We start from the raw sequence: 24606 nt of genomic DNA, 5'->3' as shown, positions 1-24606 counted from the left end.
TAAAAGCAGAGACAGATGGAAGTGAAACCAGGGATCGGAAAAAGATGAATAGAAAAATAAAATCACCATACAACAAAAGGTAGGATTAATGATTTTATTTTCAGTTTAGTGATTAAACTATGTCAGATTTGAGAATTTACATTTTCTGTCGTTATGTTTTGTACTGTACAGGAGGAAATGCATTTCTCTCTAGTTCTCTGGCACTGCGCTGCATGCATTCAGCTTAATTTCTGTATACATTAGTCCTTTTAGTTTGTGCTCACTTTTCCTGTATTTGAAGAGGAATTGTGTTCTGCTGGGGACAGATGCATCATGGTCCCACATAGGAAGATATTTCTGCCCTTTAGGGCCTAAAATGGCCCCGACTTAAAAACTAATGAAGACTACTGGCAGTGCCGTAGCGAGGGTGCCTGACACCCGGGGCGGGTCGCCGCTGCGCACCCCACCCCCGGGGTGCAGGGCATGGCGCCCCCCCCCCCGGAGCACTCCCCTCCCGAAACGCACCCTACCTTTCAGCGGGGAGCAGGCGGGAGGGCCGATCCACCCCAGTGCACGTCACTGGGAGCTGCGTCGGCTCTGCTGCTTCCCTGCTTTCTCTGCCCCGGAACAGGAAGTAACCTGTGAGCCGACACCCCCCCCCCCCCCCCCAGCGCGTGCACCCGGGGCGGACTGCCCCACCCTTCCTACGCCATTGACTACTGGTATAGGGGGATAGAGAGTTAGGTAGTGTTTCAAGAGTATGTGTATTAGAATCACAATATACGAAAGGAGGAGTGGTAATAGCGGGGAGATATTCGTTGGTATGTATGTATGTATGAGGCTTTGATAAATGTGTTAGAAAGGTGTACAAAGTGTGTGGGTGGATATGTGGATATGTGAAAGAGTGTATGTGATGTGGGTATGGGAAGTATCTGTATGTGGAGATGTTTTTGTGTGATCAACATTGTTCTAACAGTTTGCTGACAATTGAGAAGGATATGTGTGCGATGTGCCTAGATAGCAATTGGTTCATTGATGTCTAATTTCATAAATGTGAAAGCATGAAAAGCTAAGTGGTTGAAACCTTTTGTAAAATCTCTCTTTTATATTAAGTAGTGGCATCACGTAGATAGATATCTACATGATGCCACTACTTATATCTTTTGATATAAAAAACTCACCCACATTCCTCTTCTACTGACTCTACAAATTAGGGTCAGATTTTTTGTTTCTTATTTATATAAAGTCAGAACTATACTTTATTCTCTTGATTTTGAGGAGGAGATTATAAGACCTATTTCTACTACTATTAATCATTGCTATAGTGCTACTAGAAGTACACAGAGCTGGACTTTCTCTGTCTTTAGTGGGCTTACAATCTAAGTTTTGCTTTTTTTTTTTTGTACCTGGAGTAATGGAGGGTTAAGTAACTTGCCCAGGGTTAAAAGGAGCTGCAGTGGGAATTGAACTCAGGATCTTAGTCCGCTGAACTAACCATTAGGCTACCCCTCCATTGCTCCTCAGTTTAGAACAGAAGTCATCTAGAATTAGGATAATTTGCTCTCTCATTCAAAGTTTGTTCCTAAATTGGATTTTCTCGCTCTATCGAACACCTGCAGCTGAGAAGTTGAAAGTGTATAGTACTTAAATTCCACCCCTGGTTTAAACAGAGAAATTGCAGGACAGCTTCCACAGTAATGAATTCATCTTATTGTATACTTGGTAGAACTTGTCCTGGTCTTCTGCAAAAATGTAACCCCATATTTAAGGTGCAGAAGGGGAACTACTGGAAGCACCTGCAACAGAGATTAAAGCTGATGAGGGGTTCAGCTGTAATTAGGGCTGCACAAAAGATGGCAGAGGCTCTCTTGAGTTTACCTCCCTGCAGCCTCAGTTCTGCCATGCCTGTCTCTGGAAAAGATTTGTTTGTATATTGGACGTCTGTGTCATGTTGTCCCTGTCCCTCTTTTCCTCTGTGGTATACATGCTCTGGCCATGAGTCTGTTTTATCTTCTCCTCTTTTGGCTTTGATTTATCCCCTCAAGAGGAACAGTACATGGAAATGGAAAGAGAAAGGGGATGGGATATACTATCTTTCTGTGGCTACAATCAAAGTGGTTTACATATTATACACAGGTCATTTCCATTTATTTATTATTTAGTCTTATATCCCACATTATCAATGTAACAGGATCTGTACTTATTATATATATATATATATATATAAAGTAATAATAAATATAAACCTGAACAGAAATGCAAATTCTAATACCACCGTATAGAGTTAAGGAATTAACGAGGAGGAAGTCAATTTGAAGGTAATTTTTTTTTGTAACATGTCATCTAGGCTGTCAAGTCACATAAGCACATATGTTGCGTCTATTTTAAAACTGCCTATGCACCATTACAAAATTGTTTACTTTATTATTTAGATTTGCTCACACCTTTTTCAGTAGTAGCTGAAAGTGAGTTACATTCAGGTACACTGGATATTTTTCTGTCCCAGGAGGGCTCACAATCTAAGTTTGTACCTGAGAGAATGGAGGGTTAAGTGACTTCTCAAGATCACAAGGAGCAGCAGTGGGGTTTGAACTGGCCACCTCTGGATTGCAAGACCAGTGCTCTAACCACTAGGCCATTCCTCCACTTTACCCCAGTGCTTATATTCCGCTCACACCTCGAGAGGTTCGAAGCGGATTACACAGTAAAGAGAATTCAACAAGATTACATTGGGAAGAAAAGTTTCATAGCAGATTAAAGAGTCAGTTAGCAGGTAGATAAGTCAGTGTAATACATAGATGCAGTGAAAAGGACTTCAGTTTGACGTTAGACATACTGAAAAAGTCATGTTGGGGAATCAGATTTACGAGGAGTTTGGCAAGACATATTTCTTGAACAGAACGATTTTAAGGCTTTACGGAATTGAGTGTACAAGTTGATGTTGAGCATTGGTGTCGGTAGGGCTTTCCAGAACTTGGCAGCTTGGTAAGAGAATAGGCTTGAGAAAAGTCTCTTGAGTTGAAATTCTTTGAAGGATGGGAAGGATAATTTTAGAGAGTTTCTTGTCCCGTAAAGAGAACATGTATTGGGGAGCACAGCCCTGAAAGATTTTAAAGACAAAACAACAGAGTTTAAAGATAATTCTGGCCTCTACCAGTAGCCAGTTTAGCTGGGCATATAGGTGAGAGACCTTGTTGAATTTTTTCAGACCATAGATTAGTCTTATGGCTGTGTTTTGTGTTGTCTGTAGTTTGCATATTAAGCTTTTAGGACAGTTTAATTAGAATAGTGCAGTAGTCTAGCTGAGTTAGAATTAGAGCTTGTACCACGAGTCTTGTGTAAAATAAGGTTTTGGTCTATTGTAATGCCTAGGATTTTGAGGGAGGGCTCTAGTTTGTAGGATAAACCATTCACTAAGAAGGAACTGTTTTGTTCTATAGTAGTGTTATGGCCCGTCAGTAGGAATCTTGTTTTATCACAATTTAGTTTTAATTGGTTCATTGCCATCCAGTTTGTGATTAGGGTGATGCAGCCCTCTATATGTTGTTTTATTGAATGTTGTCATTTGTTGGAATTAGTATGGTGATGTCATCTATGTATATAAATGTTCTGAAGCCCGCTGCTTTGAGAGTGGCGAGCCCTGGGGGCTCTTTCTAAGTATGTTCCATTCATCCTAATTAGGTAAGATCTGCTTGTTAGGAAGCCTCAAAACCAGTTTAGTACATGACCTGTTGTTATGCTGATGTTGTTTAGGATCATTAGGAGCAATTTGTGATCTACCACATCGAAGGCACTTGAGGGTTCAAACTGCACGATGTGCTTTCTTCCTCTTGGCCCGAAGGGTGTTTATACCATGTATCAGATCACAGAGTGGTTTTGGTGCTGAAATTTGAATCCTGATTGTGAGCTGTGTAGTATATTGAATCTCTCCAGGTATTCAGTTAGTTGTATGGTGACTATTCCTTCCATTAACTTTATCAACTAAGATTTAATGCTAAGAAATGCAGGGTCATGCACTTGGGTTATAAGAATCCAGGGGAGCAGTACAATATAGGGGGTGAACTTCTTCTGTGTACGAAAGAAGAGCGGGTCTTGGGGGTGATTGTATCTGATGACCTTAAGGCCAAACAGGTAGAAAAGATGACACTTAAAGCCAGAAGGATGCTTGGGTGCATAAGGAGAGGGATGACCAGCAGGAAAAATGAGGCAATTGTGCCCTTGTCTCTGGTGAGGCCCCATTTAGAGCACTGTATGCAATTCTGGAGAACGCACCTACAGAAGGATATAAACAGGATGGAGTCGGTCTAGAAGGTGGCTACAAAATTGGTGAGTGCTCTCGGTCATAAAACATATAGGGACAGACTTAGGAACCTCAACATGTATAAGCTGGAACAGAGGCAGGAGAGAGGGGATACGATAGAGACGTTTAAATAACTCAGTGACGTTAATGTACAGGAGGTGAGCCTTTTTCAAATGAAGGAAAACTCTGGAACGAGGGGGGATACAATGAAGTTAAGAGGAAACAGGCTTAGGAGGAATCAAAGAAAAAGCTCTTTCATGGACAGGGTGGTGGATGAGTGGAATGGCCTCCTGGTGGAGGTCATGGAGACGAGGACTGTGTCAGAATTTAAGAAAGCATGGGACAGGCACGTGGGATTCCTTAGAAAAGGTGGAGTTAGTGGTTACTGAGGATGGGCAAACTGTATGGGTCACTTGGCCCTTATCTGCTGTCATGTTTCTATGTTTCTATCAGGAATGGTATAGATGCTACAGGTCGGTAGTTGTTAACATTGGCCCTTGATTCTTGGGGGGGTTTTCGTATGGGAGTGAGGATAATATTTCCCAATGATGGTGGAAAGGAACCTCTGGATATGGAGTCGGTCAGCCAGTTGTAGATAAGGGATTTGAACTTTGGAGAGGCGCAGCTCATGAGGTTTGATGGGCATATGTCTATTCGGGAGTGGGATTTGGAGAATTTCCCAGTTAGTCAATCTAATTCGGACCATTTCATGGTGTGGCAGTTATCCCATGTCATATCCGTGGGTATTACCATGTCAGAATGTTTGGTTACTTCATATTCCTTTTTGGTATTGTTGAATTGTGCTCTGATTTTGGTTATTTTCTCTTTGAGATGGAAGGCTAGTTGCCCTTTTCTGCTGGAAACTGACAATTTGAAAACATGCATGTGAAGTGTTTGGTAAGGTTTTCAGTGAACCAATCTGGTGGTTGTTTCATCATATAGTTAAGACAGTTATCTAGTAGACCGTTTGCATGTGCATATTTTGTCAGTAATGTCTTGATTGTGCTGGTTGTGGATGTCTTGAAGGAGGACTAGATTCTGTCTGCCTTGATGTGCACATTGTGGGTTTCACAGTCGTGTAGAAATTCTGTGATGGATGTTTGTTATCACAAGGTTTGATCTAGTTTTTACTATTTTTTGTTCAAAATGTTGTGCAAGTTCATCTGCAGTTGGTGATGTTTCATATGATGCTAGTACAGTTTGGGTTTTTAGTAGGCTGTTCATAAGTTTGAATATTTTCTTCACATTGATTTGTTCTGGATTTGCATATGTACTATAGTGTTCTGCTTTCACTTTTTTTTTTAATGTTGTTGTTATATGTTCTTGTGGACTTTCCTCCAAATTGTTTTGCTTATGTCTGTTTTGTTTTTGGACCATTTGCTTTCTAGTTTCCTACAGAGTTTCTTCATGTGTATGAGCTCATTATTAAACCAGGGGTGTGGTTGTTTTTTAGTTCTTGTTTTCTTTTTGAGTGGTGCTATTTTCATCAGCGTATTTTCACTTACTTCATCCCAATTTCTCAAGAAGTGGGTGTTATTGGGTGATATGTTTCTTTGGTCGTTCATTGCTGTCATCCAGATGGTGCGATTATCTGCCTTCCCTCTGGTTGTGAAGGTGTGTGGTGTTCTTGTTTTTCTGTTCTTGTTGTAGTAGGGTGCAGGTTGTCAAGTCTACATTCTTGGCAAGAAAAATTAAAGAAGTCTGTACTAGCTGTGCGCCGTTTCCCTGGTGGGCAATAGAATAGTATGTATGTCAATGGGTTTAATAGGGTGATGTTCTCTATTTTACATGCCATTATATCTAGGTCTGATGAGTGAAGTGAGTCAGAGTGATTTTAAACATCTCGTTCTACATAAGGCCTAGACCTCCTCTTTTCTTTAGTTTTCTCAGGACAAGTAACAATTTGTAGCCTGGAGGACAGATTTCATTTAAGAGTGGGTCACTGTCAGAACACAACCAGGCCTGGTGTGTGGAGTTCTATCCAGTCTGATTGTAGTGGTTTTGTTTCCAAGTGACCTCGCATTTAGCTAATAGGCAGAAACTGAGATGGTTATAGAGGGCGTTTATTCTCCAGGCTCGATCTTATAAGGGATTATTTTTGTGTTTTGGTAGGTTGATGGTATTGTTTGTCCCTGTGTGTGCATGCATTCTGGTGTTTGTTAGTGTTGTGATGTTCTGTTGCATAAAGTCTGGATAATCAGATAGGAGCCTTATGATTTGGTGGTTAGGGTACGTGTGCAGTGTGTGTGAGGGAGTATAAGGGCGGTGGTCGAATGTCAGGCCTGAGATCAGGATCCCCAGTATTATCAAGAGTATTACTCAAAAGCTGACACACAAAGCTACATCTGCTCCAAGGTAGGAGTAATATTGTGCACATATGTACCAGTAGGAATCTGTGCTTCTGTGAATTTTATTTTTTTTTTTTAATGTAGGGAAAATAGGAAAGAAACATGAATGAGGGGCAGTCCTGTCCCCACTTCATCAATTCTCCATCCCTGAGAAATTTGTGTGTCTATACTACATAAAAGCAGAGCATTCTGAGTGCCTAATTTTTATGCATATATAGCTGTGGACAATTTTATAAGCACCTATTTGAGCAAATAAAATGCTGCTCTATATACTCAAGTCATAATATTACCCTTGTAAATTCAGTGCTGTTGCTTAGAGGGATGGGCAACAAGTCCAAAGTATAGTAGAGAAACACAAGAGGGAGGTGGACCTTGGTACAGACGAAGTGGAAGATGAGGAGCTAGGAAAGCTTCAAAAGCAGTTCAAGGAACAGGAGAGGGTGTGGTGTGCAATAGGCAAGAGCAGTAGAAGGAATCATTTTCACATAGAGCTTTCATTTCTGTTTTAAAGACTCGTACAAGGAAGTCTGGGGGACATATGGTGACAGGGGAGGTATTTAGGAGGATAAACATCTTTACAAAAGGTATTGTGACCTTTAGTCCTTGGTGCAAGTCCAATTTAAACTGGTATTTAAATCTGGGAAAGGGAGGTGCACGGATTTATGTATGTCTTAATTGTACAGGTTTTATGTATGTCTTAATTGTACATTGCCTAGGCATCCGAGGTTAAAAAAATATATATTGAAGAACAAAACCCCAAAATAAATCAGTGAAAAAAAAAAAAGCAGGAAACAAAAGTTGGGGAAAGAGAGCTGCTGAATAATTACTTGATTAAAATTTTTTTAAAAAGAGCCCTGCGGTAAACAAATATGTCAAGTTACACGCATCTGCTGTGTGACACACATATTTAGGCCCCTTCTGCAGCTCACATATCTAAATGTGTTTGTCACATGCATTTACTCTGCTCGCCGCTGCCACAGTTGGCATATCTCTCTGCTTTTATTCTTCCCATTAGGCAGTTGGTATCTTCACTCTGCACACCCTGCTCCCAACTCACCACAAGCTTTGCCTGTCTGGCTGGTAGCATTGAAGATGCTCCTCCTGACCAGCACAGGCCTCCTTCCCTTTGTCACAGCTGACCCACCAGAAACAGGAAGTTGTATCAGAGGAGGAGGATGGCCAACTTTGGCAGAGGGAAGTAGGCTTGTGCCAGCTGGAAAGAGCATCTTCAATGCTGCTGGCCAGACAGGCAAGGCTCATGGTGCACGGGGGTGGGTGGGGGGGGGGGGGGGGGTTGGAGAGTGAGAGGTGCCAATCCACACATGGTGGATGGAGTAGGGGAGGAAAAGATGTCCAGGGTAGGAGGCAGAACAATGCTGTACCCAAAGGCAGGGGGCAATGCAGGAAGGAGAAATGAGAGAAGGATGCTTGCTGGACTCCATGGGGAAGGGAGGGGTTGGGATGAAGAAGAAGAAATGGGAAAGGAAGAACAGAGAAAGATGCTAGACTCGGAAGGGGGGGGGGAGTAGGAGGAAGGGATGAGAGAGGGAGATGCTGGCTACTGGGGTGAAGGGGGGGAGCAGGAAGGAAAAAGATGGTGGTTGGGGGCAGGGGGACAGAAAGGAAAAATACTGGACCCTGGGGGTGAAGGGACAGGAGAGAAGGAAAAGAGATGCTAGCCCCTGGGGGTGGAGAGAAGGAAAAGAAATGATGGGGTGGGGTGTTGGGGGGCAGGAGGAAAGGAAGAAATATGCTGGCCCCTGCAGATGCAGGACAAGAGGAAAGAAACATAGATGCTGGCTCCTGCAGATGGTGGGGGGACTGGAGAGAAGAGAGATGGAGAGAGGATGCCTCAGAGGTGGGGGTGGGTGGTGTGTGGGGAGAGAGAGGACACAGAGGAGAGATGATGAACAGGGTAATAAGGACACAGAGGAGGGAGAATGCCAACATAGCAGGAGGACAGAGGCAGGGACACAGAGGGGACAGAGTGGATAGGGATGTAGAGGGAAGATGAATGATGGACATGGAGAGAGAAGAAGTGCCCTGGCAAAAGAATTAAAAGAAGAGAGAATAAAGCAGAAACCTGACAACAAAGGATAAATCATAATAAATAATAATAAATAATTTTATTTTCTATTTATTGATTAGAATGTTTATGGAATGTACGTATGCTAGAGCTGGTTTAAGATGTGGCTGATACCCACGAGAGAAACTGCATAGCGGTGGTAAGTCTCCAGTTTTGGGATGGGCCAACGTTGGCAACTTTAGGTAAACTAACACACAACACTAGCAGTACTATGGTGTCTATTTCAAAAAAAGGGGGGGGGGGAGTTGTCACTGTTGTGCCCATGTTTCGTACTCTCCTTCTCGCCACCTGGTGGCCAGACCTGGTGGCTGCTATGGACTGTCTGGTTACTGTCACCCGTTCCAGATTTCAGCCCAGTCCGGTCCGGATCTTCCAGACTTGTTCTTTTTGTTTGAACCTGCACAGCACCTGTAGTTGCCTGGTGATTGCTGCAGCTGAGCCTCAGCTGCTGCTGGGCTTATTAGCCATTTGGAAACCTTTCTGCTTTGCCTTGCCTTAGGCCCTGGTTTGTTGGTGCTTGCTGCACTTCTGTTCTTGCTTGTGATTCTTGTTTGTTTCTAGTTAGTCTGTGTGTAGTTTAGATTAGGGTTGTTTGTTTCTTAGTCTTGTTCCTTGTTTGTAGTTCTTTGTGTAGTTCTTAGGTTGTCTGTGTCTCCTGTCTTTAGTGGTTGCTTGCAGCTTTCAGTTCTGTCCTTTCGCTTATCCGTTCCCTGCCTTGCTGCCCCCTGTATATTCCTTTCCCCTCTGACCCTCAGTCCCTAGTTGGGATCCTGTTCCTGCCCTGTCCTATAAGTTCTGCCGGCTGCCTGCAGCCAGGAGCTCAACTCCTGGTGAAAGGTGGCCATGTGCAGGTGAAGCCTAACTGTTTGTCAGAGTTCTGCCTTGTCTCTGGTGTGGGGTGGGTTTGCCTGCAGCTGCCACTCCTCAGCAGTGGCCCAAGGGCTCACAAACCTAGTTCCTGCTGTGAAAACGTGACAAAAGTCTCAACTGTTGCGGCAATCACTTAGAAAAATTCTTTGGTTGCACGCAAAAAAAGTCATCATCGACTTGAAAAACCTCCCGTAGCTATTAATATTTTTTGATTATTTTTTTATATATGTCTTAAATATTCAAAACACTGTTCATGCATCAATTTTTTCTTTGATCACAGTCTTACAAAAAGTGCCTCAATACACTTATCTTTTGAAAGCACGCTCCAGCTTGTGTGTTGATTACAATGGTCCCGTTTCGATATTCTTCTTCAGTCAACCAAACCGCAAAACATCATTGAAGCTTCCTGCTGGAGATTTCATCTACTGGTTAAAATAGAGTGAAACAGCTGTTGGAGCTGTTGGAAGTGCTTCTCCCATAGAAACGCATTGTGACATTTTTTTGGCGGGGGTTCATTTATCTTCCAGCTCACTGAAAGAGATTTGATAAGGCAGGAGAAGGCCTGAGGTCACAAGGCTCAAGCCATCTCCACCGTGCAGCCGCCATATTGGTACTTCCAAAACAAACTATCAGCTGCTACATCCACATTGTCGTTGCATATTGTTATTTTATATCAGTTATATTTAAAAACATGCAGACTTGTGCAGCTTACAGATGTACACAGAGAAACTATCACAACGGAATAACCTTTCATCAGAGTAGTAATTTATCCTAAATCTTAATCATGTCGTCATTTTGAGGGACTGATTACTTTGTTTGCTGGTCTTCCCTCTTCATCTATCAACATCTTCAGCTTGTTCAGTCCTCCACTGTTAAGTTACTTCACGCCGCTTCGATCATGTGACCCTCTTCTCTGTTCCCAGGATTGGCTTCTGGTTTCCGCCCGTATCAAGTTTAAGCTTCTTTGTTTTGTCTTTAAATTTTGTCTTCCTTCATTTTCTGCTTACCTTTCCTTCCTTTTAACCCCTTACATACATTTATACTCCTTCCGATCTGCTTCTGGTAACTTACTCACTATTCCTTCCCTCCCTTCCTTCCACCTTCAATTTTCTAGGACCCTCTATGGAATTCTTTCCTATCTTCCATCCGTTCAGAATCCTCCTACCCTAAATTTACGGTTTTATTCAAGACACACCTGTTTAATGAATCTTATAAGTACAGAAATACATACGTATTGCCATACTGGGACAGACCAAAGGTCCATCAAGCCCAGCATCCTGTTTCCAACAATGGCCAATCCAGGTCACAGATACCTAGCAAGATCCCAAAAAAGTACAAAACATTTTATGCTGCTTATTTGTAACATTTGTATCCCACATTTTCCCCCCCATTAGCAGGCTCAATGTGGCTTACATAATACTGTCAAGGCGATCGCCAAGTCCAATAGATATTAAACAAATACAGTTTAAAATAAGGGTCAGGTAAGGTTAGGGTATACAAGTACAACAAGGGTCAAGAAACTAAGGAATATATAATATTCATTACGATGTGAGGTTTTGATGCATTACGGAGTTAAGGCATTTAAGTTGGATCAGTAGAGTAGGCCTTGCAAAACAGATAGGTTTTTAATGATCGCCTGTAGTTTAGATGGTCATGAATCGTTTTCACACTCTTTGGTAGTGCATTCCACATTTGTGTACCTAAGTAGGAGAAATTGGATGCATAGGTTGATTTGTATCCGAGTCCAATGCAGCTTGGATAGTGAAGGTTCAGATAGAAACGTGACGCTTTGGTTCTGTTTCTAGTCGGAAGATCTATCAAGTCAACCATGTTCAACCATGTATCCCAGGGTTTCACCGTAGATAATCTTGTGGACCAAAGAGCAAATTTTGAAGGTAATGCGTTCCTTGATTGGGAGCCAGTGCAGTTTTGATCGGAGAGGTTTAGTGCTATCGAAATGTGTTTTACCGAATGTCAGCCTGGTTGCTGTGTTTCGGGCTGTCTGGAGCTTCTTCAAAAGCTGTAATTTACATCCCGCAAATAATCCATTGCAGTAATCTGCGTGGCTCAGAACCATTGATTGTATCAAGTTATGGAATATTTCCCTCGGGAAGTAAGATCTTAGACGTTTTAGTTTCCACATAGAATGAAACATCTTCTTTATAATGGAATTAACTTGGATCTCAAGTGTAAGGTGGCTATCAATAGTTACACCTTTGAGGCTATCAGAAATAGGAAGAGAATAAACAGGAGTGTTCAGAGTTGAGGGTGTATAATTATTGTATGGGAATGAAAGGATAAGACTGTGTGTTTTTTCGGTGTTTAATTCCAATTGGAATGAATTTCCCATGAATCCATTGTTTAGACAGCGCATGATTTCATTGGAGATTTCAGAAAGGTCATGTCTGAAAGGGATATATATTATAACATCATCTGCATAAATGAACGGATGAAGGCTTTGACTGGATAAAAAGTTAGCCAAAGGGGACATCATTATATTGAAGAGTATTGGTGATAATGGGGAACCTTGAGGTAGTCCGCAATGTGCATTCCACGGTGTTGAAATGTTTATTTTTAATTTAACTTGGTATATTCTGGTGATTAAGAAGCCCTTGATCCAATTAAGTATATTTCCTCCAATCCCAAAGTGATCAAGTAGACGCAACAATATATTATGATTTATCATGTCAAACGCGAGGAGGAATATACTCTTACCTATGGCAATTTCATGTTTGAATTTAGCTAGAAGAGTGACTAGTACAGTTTCAGTACTATGGAAGGGACGGAATCCCAGAAAAAGTGAATTTTCCCGAAGTCCAATTTAATAATGGTCTATGGACTTTTCCTTTAGGAAGTCATCCAAACCTTTTTAAAACTCTGCTAAGCTATCCACCTTTACCACATTTTATTGCAACGAATTCCAGAGTTGAATTATATGTTGAGTGAAGAAACATAAAGTACATAAGTATTGCCATACTGGGAAAGACCAAAGGTCCATCGAGCCCAGCATCCTGTTTCCAACAGTGGCCAATCCAGGTCACAGATACCCGGCAAGATCCCAAAAATGAACAAAACATTTTATACTGCTTATCCCAGAAATAGTGGATTTTCCACGAGTCCATTTAATAACGGTCTATGTACTTTTCCTTTAGGAAGCTGTCCAAACCTTTTTTAAACTCCACTAAGCTAACCGCCTTTACCACATTCTCTGCCAACGAATTCCAGAGTTTAGTCACACGTTGAGTGAAGAAACATTTTCTCCGATTCGTTTTAAATTTACTACATTGTAGCTTCATCGCATGCCCCCTAGTCCTAATATTCTTGGAAAGTGTAAACAGACGCATCACGTCTACCCATTCACTCGTTATTTTATAGACCTCTATCATATCTCCCCTGAGATGTCTTTCTCGAAGCTGAAGAGCCCTAGCTGCTTTAGCCTTTCCTCATAGGGAAGTCGTCCCATCCCCTTTATCATTTTTGTAGCCCTTCTCTGCACCTTTTCTAATTCCACTATATCTTTTTTGAGATGCGGCGACCAGAATTGAACACAATATTCGAGGTGCGGTCGCACCATGGAGCGATACAAAGGCATTATAAGGTCCTCACTCTTGTTTTCCATTTCTTTCCTAATACCTAACATTCTATTTGCTTTCTTAGCCGCAGCAGCACACTGAGCAGAAGGTTTCAACGTATCATCAACGACGACACCTAGATCTCTTTCTTGGTCGGTGACTCCTAACGTGGAACCTTGCATGACGTAGCTATAATTCGGGTTCCTTTTTCCCCACATGCATCACTTTGCACTTGCTCACATTAAACGTCATCTGCCATTTAGACACCCAGTCGCGTAAGGTTCTCTTGTAATTTTTCACAATCCTCTTGCGGTTTAACAACTTTGAACAACATTGTGTCGTCAGCAAATTTAATTACCTCACTAGTTACTCCCATCTCTAGATTATTTATAAATATGTTAAAAGCAGCGATCCCAGCACAGACCCCTGGGGAACCCCACTATCTACCCTTCTCCATTGAGAATACTGACCATTTAACCCTACTCTCTGGTTTTTATCTTTTAACCAGTTTTTAATCCACAATAGGACACTACCTCCTATCCCATGACTCTCCAATTTCTTCTGGAGTCTTTCATGAGGTACTTTGTCAAACGCCTTCTGAAAATCAAGATACACAATATCAACCGGCTCACCTTAATCCATGTTTGTTCACCCCTTCAAAGAAATATAAGATTGGTGAGGCAAGATTTCCCTTCACTAAATCCATGTTGGCTTTTTTTTTGTTACATTTGTACCCTGCGCTTTCCCACTCATGGCAGGCTCAATGCGGCTTACATGGGGCAATGGAGGGTTAAGTGACTTGCCCAGAGTCACAAGGAGCTGCCTGTGCCTGAAGTGGGAATCGAACTCAGTTCCTCAGGACCAAAGTCCACCACCCTAACCACTAGGCCACTCCTCTCATTAATCCATGTTTTTGAATATACTCTGCAATTTTGTTCTTATAATAGTCTCTACCATTTTGCCCGGCACCGATGTCAGACTCACCAGTCTATAATTTCCCAGATCTCATCTGGAACCTTTTTTTAAAAATCGGCGTTACACACTGGACACCCTCTAATCTTCCGGTACCACACTTGATTTTAAGGATAAATTACATATTACTAACAATAGTTCCATAAGTTCATTTTTCAGTTATATCAGTATTCTGGGTTGAATACCATCCGGTCCAGGAGATTTGCTACTCTTCAATTTGTAGAAATGCCCCATTACATCCTCCAGGTTTATAGAGATTTCATTTTCTCCGACTCGTCAGCTTTGAATACCATTTCTGGCACCAGTATCTCTCCCAAATCTTCCTCAATGAAGACCGAAGCAAAGAATTCATTTAATCTCTCCGCTATGGTTGTGTCTTCCCTGATCGCCTCTTTTACCCCTCGGTCATCTAGTGGTTCAACCGATTCTATTGCCGGCTTCCTGCTTTTAATATACCTAAAAAAAAATTTTACTATGTGTTTTTGAGGCATATTTTCAAAGCACTTAGCCTTCCAAAGTTCCATAGGTTTCTATGGAACTTTGGAAGGCTAAGTGCTTTGAAAATATGCCTCTTTGCCTCCAATGCAATCTTTTTTTCAAAGTCCTTCTTTGCCTTCCTTATCAGCGCTTTGCATTTGACTAGACATTCCTTCTGCTGTTTCTTATTATTTTCAGTCGGTTCCTTCTTCCATTTTCTGAAGGATTTCCTCTACATAATTGTCCTCCCTCCATCATGTATCTGTACCCTAATCGCTTTTATGTTGTACACCGCATAGTTGCTGTATGAACAATTTGTGGTGTATCAAGCACTGGAAATAAATAAAAATAAACGAACGTGGATAAAGAGGGGAAGGAGAAAGGGAATGGAACTTGATATACTGCCTTTCGGTGTTTTTTTTCAACTACATTCGAAACTGTCTACATAGTATGTATAGGTGCTTATTTGTACCTGGGAGAATGGAGCATTAAGTGACTTGCCCAGAGTCACAAGGACCTGAAGTGGGAATCAAGCTCAATTCCCCAGGATCATAGTCTGCTGCACTAACCACTAGGCTACTCCTCCTCTCCACTAAAGGAGAGCCGGTTGATGTAGAATATCTAGATTTTCAGAAAGCATTTGATAAAGTTCCTTATGAGAGACTCCTGAGAAAATTAGAGAGTCATGGGATAGGACGAAAAGTTCTGGTGTGGATTAGGAATTGATTATTGGACAGAAAACAGAGGGTAGAGTTAAATAGACATTTCTCTCAGTGGAAGAGTGCTGCAAGGATCAGGAGATTAGAATGCATTTAACCAGAGTATAGAACATCACAGCGAAGACTCAGAACTCTTGAATCAAAATCTTCTTTAATGAAAATTCAAACAAAGAAAATGACTTACAGTTAGATGTGTTGGACAAGAGTCTGTGCCTTGCAGAACTGGGAGTCTGTTTTCTATCAGCTCACCCTGTATACAAGGGGAGCTGGGAGATCTCAGCACCAAGCTGAGAGAGTAGATGCTGTGAATTGTTTATGGTTTATTGAAAACTTACTATATTACACAACTGACCAAGGCAGTGTGTCAGGTGGACTCAAACAGTACAGCTTTAGAGCTGGGAAAAACTAAGCGGTGGTGGTTGAAGGATCTGAGGAGTCCGCTAGGACAATAAGGTACAGTGAGATCAAATAGATAGCCTAGGCTTCCAAGCCTCAAAGCCTTGAAAGTAAGAACTACAATCTTATAGATGTTTGACTGGTAGCCAATGATGGTTCTTAAGTAGGTCGGTGACATGACATAGTAGTGGGCGTGGCACAGTAATCTGATGGTGGCGTTTTGAAGCATCTGAAGCCTTTTAAGTGCATATCCAAACAGACCTGTATAAACTATGTTACAGTAATCTAGCCTCGTCATGAAAAAAACAACGGCATGAATAGAGTCATGGGTGAAAAGGTGACAAATCAACTATAACTGCCAGAACACAAAGAAACAAGATCTGGACAAGGCAGAAATTTGGGTCTGGAACGATAAGTGATAACGGGACAGAGAGTTGAGGCATAGGGCCCGTTAGCCTACAAGCAACTATTTTATCATAATTAAGAAGTAGTCTATGTGCACTTAACCACTTATCCACTTGGTCAAGGCAGGATTGGAGGGAGTCTAGATCTTTGGAGTGTGAGCTAGTGGGAAAAATCAAGGGAATATCATCATCATAAAAATGTAAAGAAATCCCAGAACACTGGATAAGTGATGCAAGGGAACTAAGAAACAGGTTGAACAGAAGAGGGGATAATACTGAACCTTGGGGGACACCACAGCAAAGTTGCCATTGCTGCGATAACTCTTCATGAGTGCAGACCCAGAAAGAATGCTGGAAGGAAGTGAACCATAAAATGACTGTGCCAGTGATCCTTAGAGAGGCAAGATGTGGTAGAAGCAACATTTCATCAACAAGGTCAAGGCACAGCAGATAGGTCAAGGGAAACTGCTAGAACAATGTTATGTTTGTCAAAGTGAGAATGTACTTCACTAAGCAAGGCTGTCATCACAGTCTTGGTACTGTAATTTGGTCTACATCCTGACTGCTGGGGATGTAGGGCTAAATCTTGTTCAGAAAAGGATGTTAATGGAATAAAAGACCACTTTTCCCAAGAGTTTTGACACAAAACAAAGATTGGAAATAGGATGGTAGTGACTTGGCACGGTTGGGTCAATATTAGATTTTTTTTTTTTTTTTAGGAATGGATGAATTGTGGCAAGCTTCCATGCATCAGGAAAAAAGGCCATTTTGTAAACTATGGTTGATGATGAGGAGAAGAGTGGGTATCAGCCCAAGATTGGGTAATTTGAACCAGGAGGATGGTAGCGGTTCACAACGGCTAAAAGGCGGCTTCAATTTGCTCAGGCTGTCCGAAAGAGGTAGGGAGTAGTCCGGGGTATTTATAGTGGTGGGTTTGTTCGTGTTATATTGTGATGAGAGGATAAGACGTGTTTTTTCTGCGTTGAGCTTTAGTTGGAATGCATCCGCCCATGAGTTCATTATTTGGAGGCTGTGTTTGATTTCATTTGTGATTTCAGTTAGGTCTTGTTTGAACAGGATGTAGATCATGACATCGTCTGCGTAGATATAAGCATTAAGGCCTTGGTTGGATAGCAATTTGGCCAGTGGTGTCATCATCAGATTGAAAATGGTAGGTAAGAGCGGAGATCCCTGGGGTACTCCACATTCTGGTTTCCATGGTGATGAGGTATTCAAATTAGCTAACACTTGGTATGTTCTTGCGGTTAGGAAGCCATTGATCCATCTCAGTACGCTTCCTCCAGTCCCAAAATATTCAAGGATGTTCAATAGTATTTTATGACTAAGCATGTCGAACGCGCTAGACATGTCAAATTGTAGGAGAAGTATACTGTTGCCAGTTGCAATTGTTTGTTTGAATTATGTTAGGAGAGTGGCTAGTACTGTTTCAGTGCTGTGGTCGGATCGAAATCCTGATTGTGATTCGTGTAGTATTGAAAATTTGTTTAAGTAGTCAATAAGTTGCTTGGTTACCATACTTTCCATCAGTTTTACTGCCAGAGGGATGGATGCTACCGGGCGGTAGTTGGTTATGTCATTCGCTTTCTTCTTTGGGCCTTTGGGGTGGGGATCTCAGAGGGGAGAAGGGGACTGGGGTGGGGAGAAGGGGACTGTGGTGGGGGTGTTCAGAGGGGAAAATGGGAGGGGAGAAGGGGACTGGGGTGGGGAGAAGGGGACTGGGGTGGGGGTCTCAGATGGGGGAAGGGGAGGGGAGAAGGGAACTGGGGTGGGGATCTCAGACAGGGGAGGGGGAGGGGAGAAAATATTTCAACCTAGAAGCGCTCAGATGGATGGGAGAGGGAGGGCAAATGGTGGATTGAAGGGGCAGAGAGAAAGGGCAGGCAGTGGATGGAAGGGACGGCAGAGAGGGCAGACACTGGATGGCAGAGAGAGAGAGTGAAGACAGATGCTGGATGGAAGGAAGACGGTGAAAAGAAGATGAGGAAAGCAGAAACCAGAGACAACAAACTGTAAATAAAATATATTTTTTTATTTTTTTTGCTTTAGGATAAAGTATTATAGATGTGTTAAATGTTTATAATAGAACATGTAAATAAGGTAATCTTTTTATTGGACTAATTTTAATATATTTTGACTAACTTTCGGAGAACAAAACCCCCTTCCTCAGATCAGGATAGGATACTGTAACAGCACTATACTGTACTGACCCGAGGACGGAGGTTTTGGCCTCTGAAAGCTAAATGTATTAGTCCAATAAAATGGTATTATTTTACTTTCTATATTTGTTTTATTTCTATTTGTTAATTTGTAAAGTGGTGATTGGTACTTGTTAGTTTTTTTCAAATTTACATCTGCTGTCTTTATATTTTGCACAGTACTAGGGGACAGTTTCTGTTTCTGTGGTGTTGCATTGTATGCAGAGTCTGGCATTGGGGGTTCAGTTTAATTTTTGTCTAAATAGAAAGTTTATGATTACTTATTCTATAGTGGATTAGGGTGTATCTGTGTTTGTGAAAAAGACATGGCTTTCAGTTGGCATTGACTGTGCAGGATCTACGATCTGTACTATTCTGTCTGGTTTCGTTTTACAATAGGTGAATTGATGTTCTAGTGCTCACTGTAGTGTTTAAGATGCTTTCCTTTTCCTTGTGTGACTCGTAGAAATGACTGCTTATGGTATGGTAGAATTGCTCTATAGGTCCTGAGTGTTTTGTATTCTCGGCATGCCTAGTACTGGATTTGGGGGGGGGGGGGGGGGTGTTAAAAAATGACCGGCCCCGGGTGTCAACTACCCTAGGTACGCCACTGGCTGGAGATCCCTTTCCTTCCTGTATCCTCCAAGTTAGTCTGGCTGCCCAGCTCATGAGAAAATCATTTCTCTGTCTCTACTGTTTTTAAATAGCAATGGAGTGATTGATATTCAAAAGATCTGTTCAAACAACATTTAGAGTTATGTGGAATAATCTTGGTGTTTAACATCGTCCTCACCTTCCCCATCCCTCTCCCTCTCTGTGCTGCCTGGTTAAAATTTTGTTATGAGAGAAACTTTTAGCTGGTTAAGATGAAGCAGGGCTCAATAAATTCCATGGCTGGGATTACATTTGTGGTTAGAGTTGAATACCAGCACTATCTGGCTAACCTTACCTGGGTAAGACTGATCGCAGAAATAGCAGGCCTATAATTATTTAAAATATTTATAAACCACTCTATCCAATAGTACTAGGCGGTGTTCAATTTAAACAATCTCAGCCAGTCACAACAAACATACTAAGACAACTACAAAAATATCTTAATCCTAAAAAAAAAAAAACCCAAAGAAAGGTGTCATACTGTGAGCAGCCTTATACTATTACTACTACTACTACTACTACTTAACATTTCTAGAGCGCTACTAGGGTTACGCAGCGCTGTACAATTTAACAAAGAGAGACAGTCCCTGCTCAAAGAGCTTACAATCTAATAGACAAGTGAACGGTCGGTCCGATAGGGACAGTCAAATTGGGGCAGTCTGGATTCACTGAACGGTAAGGGTTAGGTGCCGAACGCAGCATTGAAGAGGTGGGCTTTAAGCAAAGACTTGAAGACGGGCAGGGAGGGGGCTTGGCGTAAGGGTTCAGGAAGGTTGTTCCAAGCATAGGGTGAGGCGAGGCAGAATGAGCGGAGCCTGGAGTTGGCGGTGGTGGAGAAGGGTACTGAGAGGAGGGATTTATCCTGTGAACGGAGGTTACGGGCGGGAACGTAAGGGGAGATGAGGGTAGAGAGGTAGTGAGGGGCAGCAGACTGAGTGCATTTGTAGGTAAGAAGGAGAAGCTTGAATTGAATGCGGTATCTGATCGGAAGCCAGTGAAGTGACCTGAGGAGAGGGGTGATATGAGTATATCGGTTCTGGCGGAATATGAGACGTGCAGCAGAGTTCTGAACAGACTGAAGGGGGGATAGATGGCTAAGTGGGAGGCCGGTGAGGAGTAAGTTGCAGTAGTCCAGGCGAGAGGTAATGAGAGCGTGGACGAGAGTTCGGGTGGTGTGTTCAGAGAGGAAAGGGCGAATTTTGCTGATGTTAAAGAGGAAGAAGCGACAGGTCTTGGCTATCTGCTGGATATGCGCAGAGAAGGAGAGAGAGGAGTCAAAGATGACTCCGAGGTTGCGGGCAGATGAGACGGGGAGGATGAGGGTGTTATCAACTGAGATAGAAAGTGGAGGAAGAGGAGAAGTGGGTTTTGGTGGAAAGACGATAAGCTCGGTCTTGGACATGTTCAGTTTCAGGTGGCGGTTGGACATCCAGGCAGCAATGTCGGATAAGCAGGCCGATACCTTTGCCTGGGTCTCCGCGGTGATGTCTGGTGTGGAGAGATACAGTTGGGTGTCATCAGCATAGAGATGATACTGGAAACCATGAGATGAGATCAGGGAGCCCAGGGAAGAGGTGTAGATTGAGAAGAGAAGGGGTCCAAGGACCGATCCCTGGGGAACACCAACAGATAAGGGGATGGGGGTGGAGGAAGATCCATGAGAGTGAACTTTGAAGGTGCGGTGGGAGAGATAGGAGGAGAACCAGGAGAGGACAGAGCCCTGGAACCCAAATGAGGACAGTGTGGCAAGAAGTAAGTCATGATTGACAGTGTCAAAAGCGGCGGATAGATCCAGGAGGATGAGGATGGAGTAGTGGCCTCTGGATTTGGCAAGGAACAGGTCATTACAGACTTTAGAAAGTGCTGTTTCTGTCGAGTGAAGAGGGCGAAAACCGGATTGAAGCGGATCAAGGATGGCATGAGAGGAGAGAAAATCAAGGCAGCGGCTGTGGACTGCGCGCTCATGTGTCTTGGAGAGGAAGGGTAGGAGGGAGATGGGGCGGTAGTTGGAGGGACAGGTAGGGTCTAGTGATGGTTTTTTGAGGAGTGGCGTGACTACAGCATGCTTGAAGGTGTCGGGGACAGTTGCAGTGGAGAGAGAGAGGTTGAGGATATGACAGATGGAGGGGGTGATAGTAGGAGAGATGGTGTTAAGTAAGTTGGTGGGGATGGGATCAGAGGAACAAGTGGTGCATTTTGAGGAGGAAAGAAGGCGGGCGGTTTCCTCCTCGGAGATATCAGGAAAGGAGGAGAAGGAGGTCTAGGTTGGTTGGTTGAGGGAGAGGGTTGAAGGGTGAAGAGGAGGAGGTGGCTTGGTAGTGAACTCAAGGTTGATCTTTTGCACCTTGTCGCGGAAGTAGTCAGCCAGTGATTGAGGAGAGAGTGACGGGGGGGTGGGAGCGGAGGGCACTTTGAGGAGGGAGTTAAGGGTGGCGAAGAGACGACGAGGGTTAGAGCTGAGAGAATTAGTCAATTGGGTGTAATAGTCCTGTTTGGCAAGGAATAGTGAGGACTGGAAGGAGGATAGCATGAATTTGTAGTGAAGGAAATCTGAATGGGTGCGAGATTTACTCCAGAGGCGTTCAGCAGATCGGGCGCAGGAGCGAAGGTAACGGATGCAAGGGGTCAGCCAGGGCTGGGGATTAGTACGCCTTGTGGGACGGGAGGTGGATGGTGCAAGGGTGTCCAGAGCAGAGGAGAGAGTGGCATTGTAAGCGGAGACAGCCTCGTCAACAGACTCGGAGGACATGATGGAGGGGAGGAGATTAGAAATACTAGATGATAAGGTGGGAGGGTCAATAATCTGGAGATTCCTGGAAGTAGTGGTTAATGTTGGGCGGGGCTGAGGGGGAGGGTGAAGAAGTGTGAAGGTGATCAGGTGATGATCAGAGACAGGAAGAGCTGAGGTGTGGAAATTGGAGGGTGAGCCGGAAGAGGAGAGGAAAAGGTCAAGGCAATGGCCATCACGGTGAGTAGGGGTGGTGGAACATAGCTGGAGGTTGAAGGAGGATGTTAGAGTGAGGAACTGAGAAGCGTGAGAGTTGGACAGGTCATCAACGTGTATGTTGAAGTCTCCGAGAATGAGGGATGGAGATGAGGGTTCAAGAAAAACAGAAAGCCAGGCATCGAAGTCGGTGAGGAAGGAAGGGAGGGATTTATCAGGGGGGCGGTAAATGACTGCCACTCTGAGTGGCAACGGGTAGAATAGACGGATGGAGTGGACTTCAAAGGATGAGAAGCAGTGAGACTGTGGTAGGAGGAGGGGTTGGAAGCTACAGGAGGGCGAGAGTAGTAACCCGACGCCTCCTCCACGGCCAACTAGGCGGGGAGTATGGGAGAAGAGATAGCCTCCATGGCATAGAGCCGCAACTGAGGCAGAGTCGTCAGGGGAGAGCCAGGTTTCAGTTAGGGCAAGCAGGTGAAGGGAATGAGAGATGAAGAGATCGTGGGTGAAGGGAAGTTTGTTGCAGACCGAGTGGGCATTCCACAGTGCACATGAGAAGGGGAGGGAAGAGGGGGGGAGGAGGGGAATAGATATGAGATTGGAGACATCCCGGAAACGTTTGCATGGATAGGACGAGGACAGGTGTGGGGGACCTGGATTGGGATTGATGTCTCCTGCGGATAGCAGGAGGAGGAGCAAGAGAGTGCGGAGGAGGGTGGGGGAGGTAGGGCGATGAAGGCGACGAAGACGGGATGCGCTTAGGAGGAATGGGGATGGGTTAATGGCAGGAAGGAAGTGTTGAAGGTTGAGAGCTAGGAAGGAGGAGGGGGACAGGAGAGATGGTGAGGTGGTGAGGGACGGGGGTGAGTAGGGTATTGCAGTAGTGAGCAAGATGGGAGAGGACATGGGTGGGCAGTGAGTTCCAGTGGTAGACAGCGGTAGGGGGAGGGGAAAAAGATTAGGAAGGGACAGGGCAAGGAAGAGAATGTGTAAAGGGGCCATAAGTAGTAACTGAGGTGTTACGGGTATATATGTAGTGACTGAGGTGTTAAGCGATAGATAGAACGGCAGAGCTGGATTAGAGGCTTAAAACTGGAATGGTAGGCAGCAGGCAGGTAGGCACTGCCCAGTAAGAACAAGTCACACCCACTATGTTTGAAAAATGTGGGAGGAAAGGAGATGAAGAGCCTGAACACAGAGACAGAGCAGTTATCTGCAGGCAGATTAGGTTGCTTGGGAGGGTATATAAGAACTATCACCCTAGGGGTGGGTGGGAGGGATCTAAGTCTAAAATGTACAGACAGAGCTGCAGCACAGCCAGTTAATCTGTAAAAAAGGTGGATTTCTCAAGAAAAACTGGTATAGAAGGCTGCCCCTCTAACAGAGAATCAGGTCACACCCACTAAGTTTGAATTTGTGGGGGAGATTCAGAGACAGAGCTGCTAAGTCTAAAATGTACAGACAGAGCTGCAGCACAGCCAGTTAATCTGTAAAAAAGGTGGATTTCTCAAGAAAAACTGGTATAGAAGGCTGCCCCTCTAACAGAGAATCAGGTCACACCCACTAAGTTTGAATTTGTGGGGGAGATTCAGAGACAGAGCTGCTAAGTCTAAAATGTACAGACAGAGCTGCAGCACAGCCAGTTAATCTGTAAAAAAGGTGGATTTCTCAAGAAAAACTGGTATAGAAGGCTGCCCCTCTAACAGAGAATCAGGTCACACCCACTAAGTTTGAATTTGTGGGGGAGATTCAGAGACAGAGCTGCTAAGTCTAAAATGTACAGACAGAGCTGCAGCACAGCCAGTTAATCTGTAAAAAAGGTGGATTTCTCAAGAAAAACTGGTATAGAAGGCTGCCCCTCTAACAGAGAATCAGGTCACACCCACTAAGTTTGAATTTGTGGGGGAGATTCAGAGACAGAGCTGCTAAGTCTAAAATGTACAGACAGAGCTGCAGCACAGCCAGTTAATCTGTAAAAAAGGTGGATTTCTCAAGAAAAACTATTAATCTGAGAAAGCCTGAGAGAAAAGAACACTTAATTATTTCCTGATTTTGAGTATTGATGTTGTCATATGTAATTCAGTAGGCAACATATTCCAAATACATGCACTTGCAATCTGAAGCGTTGCTGTACGATTTATTTCCAGTCTGACATATTTAGATGATGGAATATCTAACAATAATTTGTCAGCAGACCATAAACTATGAATAGGCCGATAAAGCCTTAGTGACTGAGCCAAAGCAAGTGAAGCATCATCAATCAAGGCTTAAAAATCAATGTCAATACCTTAAACCTGATACACCAACAGAAAGGTAACCAATGTAACTCTTTTAATGCTAGCGATCTGATCAAAATTTGACAAACCCATCAATAATTTAGCATTAGAATTCTGAACAAGTTAAAGAATGAACTATTCAGTGGCATAGCCAGACCTGACATTTTGGGTGGGCCCAGAGCTAATATGGTTGCGCACTATGTATAAAGGTTTGAGTAGCACTTAATAATGGATTTCTATGTAGTGTGCCCAACAGCTGTCCTGCATCAATATAAACTACTGACGGTTGGCGTGGGGGCGCGAGCAGCAGAACACTCAACAGCTTCAGCAGTGGCAGTGTGGTGCTAGAGGGGCTGGAAAAGACGTTATTGGGCCTTCGCTGAGCTCACTCGG

At 43.4% G+C, this 24606-nt stretch overlaps 1 protein-coding gene across 2 annotated transcripts in view; it reads right to left on the bottom strand.

Annotated features, from left to right (window-relative positions):
- Nucleotides 1–24606, bottom strand: part of EPS8L2 (EPS8 like 2) — a 278628-nt gene that overhangs the window by 123152 nt on the left and 130870 nt on the right. The window lies entirely within an intron of this gene.

The sequence above is a fragment of the Microcaecilia unicolor genome, chromosome 4 (genome assembly GCF_901765095.1).
Source record: "Microcaecilia unicolor chromosome 4, aMicUni1.1, whole genome shotgun sequence".
NCBI lineage: Eukaryota > Metazoa > Chordata > Amphibia > Gymnophiona > Siphonopidae > Microcaecilia > Microcaecilia unicolor.
Note: the sequence above shows the minus strand (reverse complement) of the source record. Positions and strands in the feature narration are given on the sequence as shown.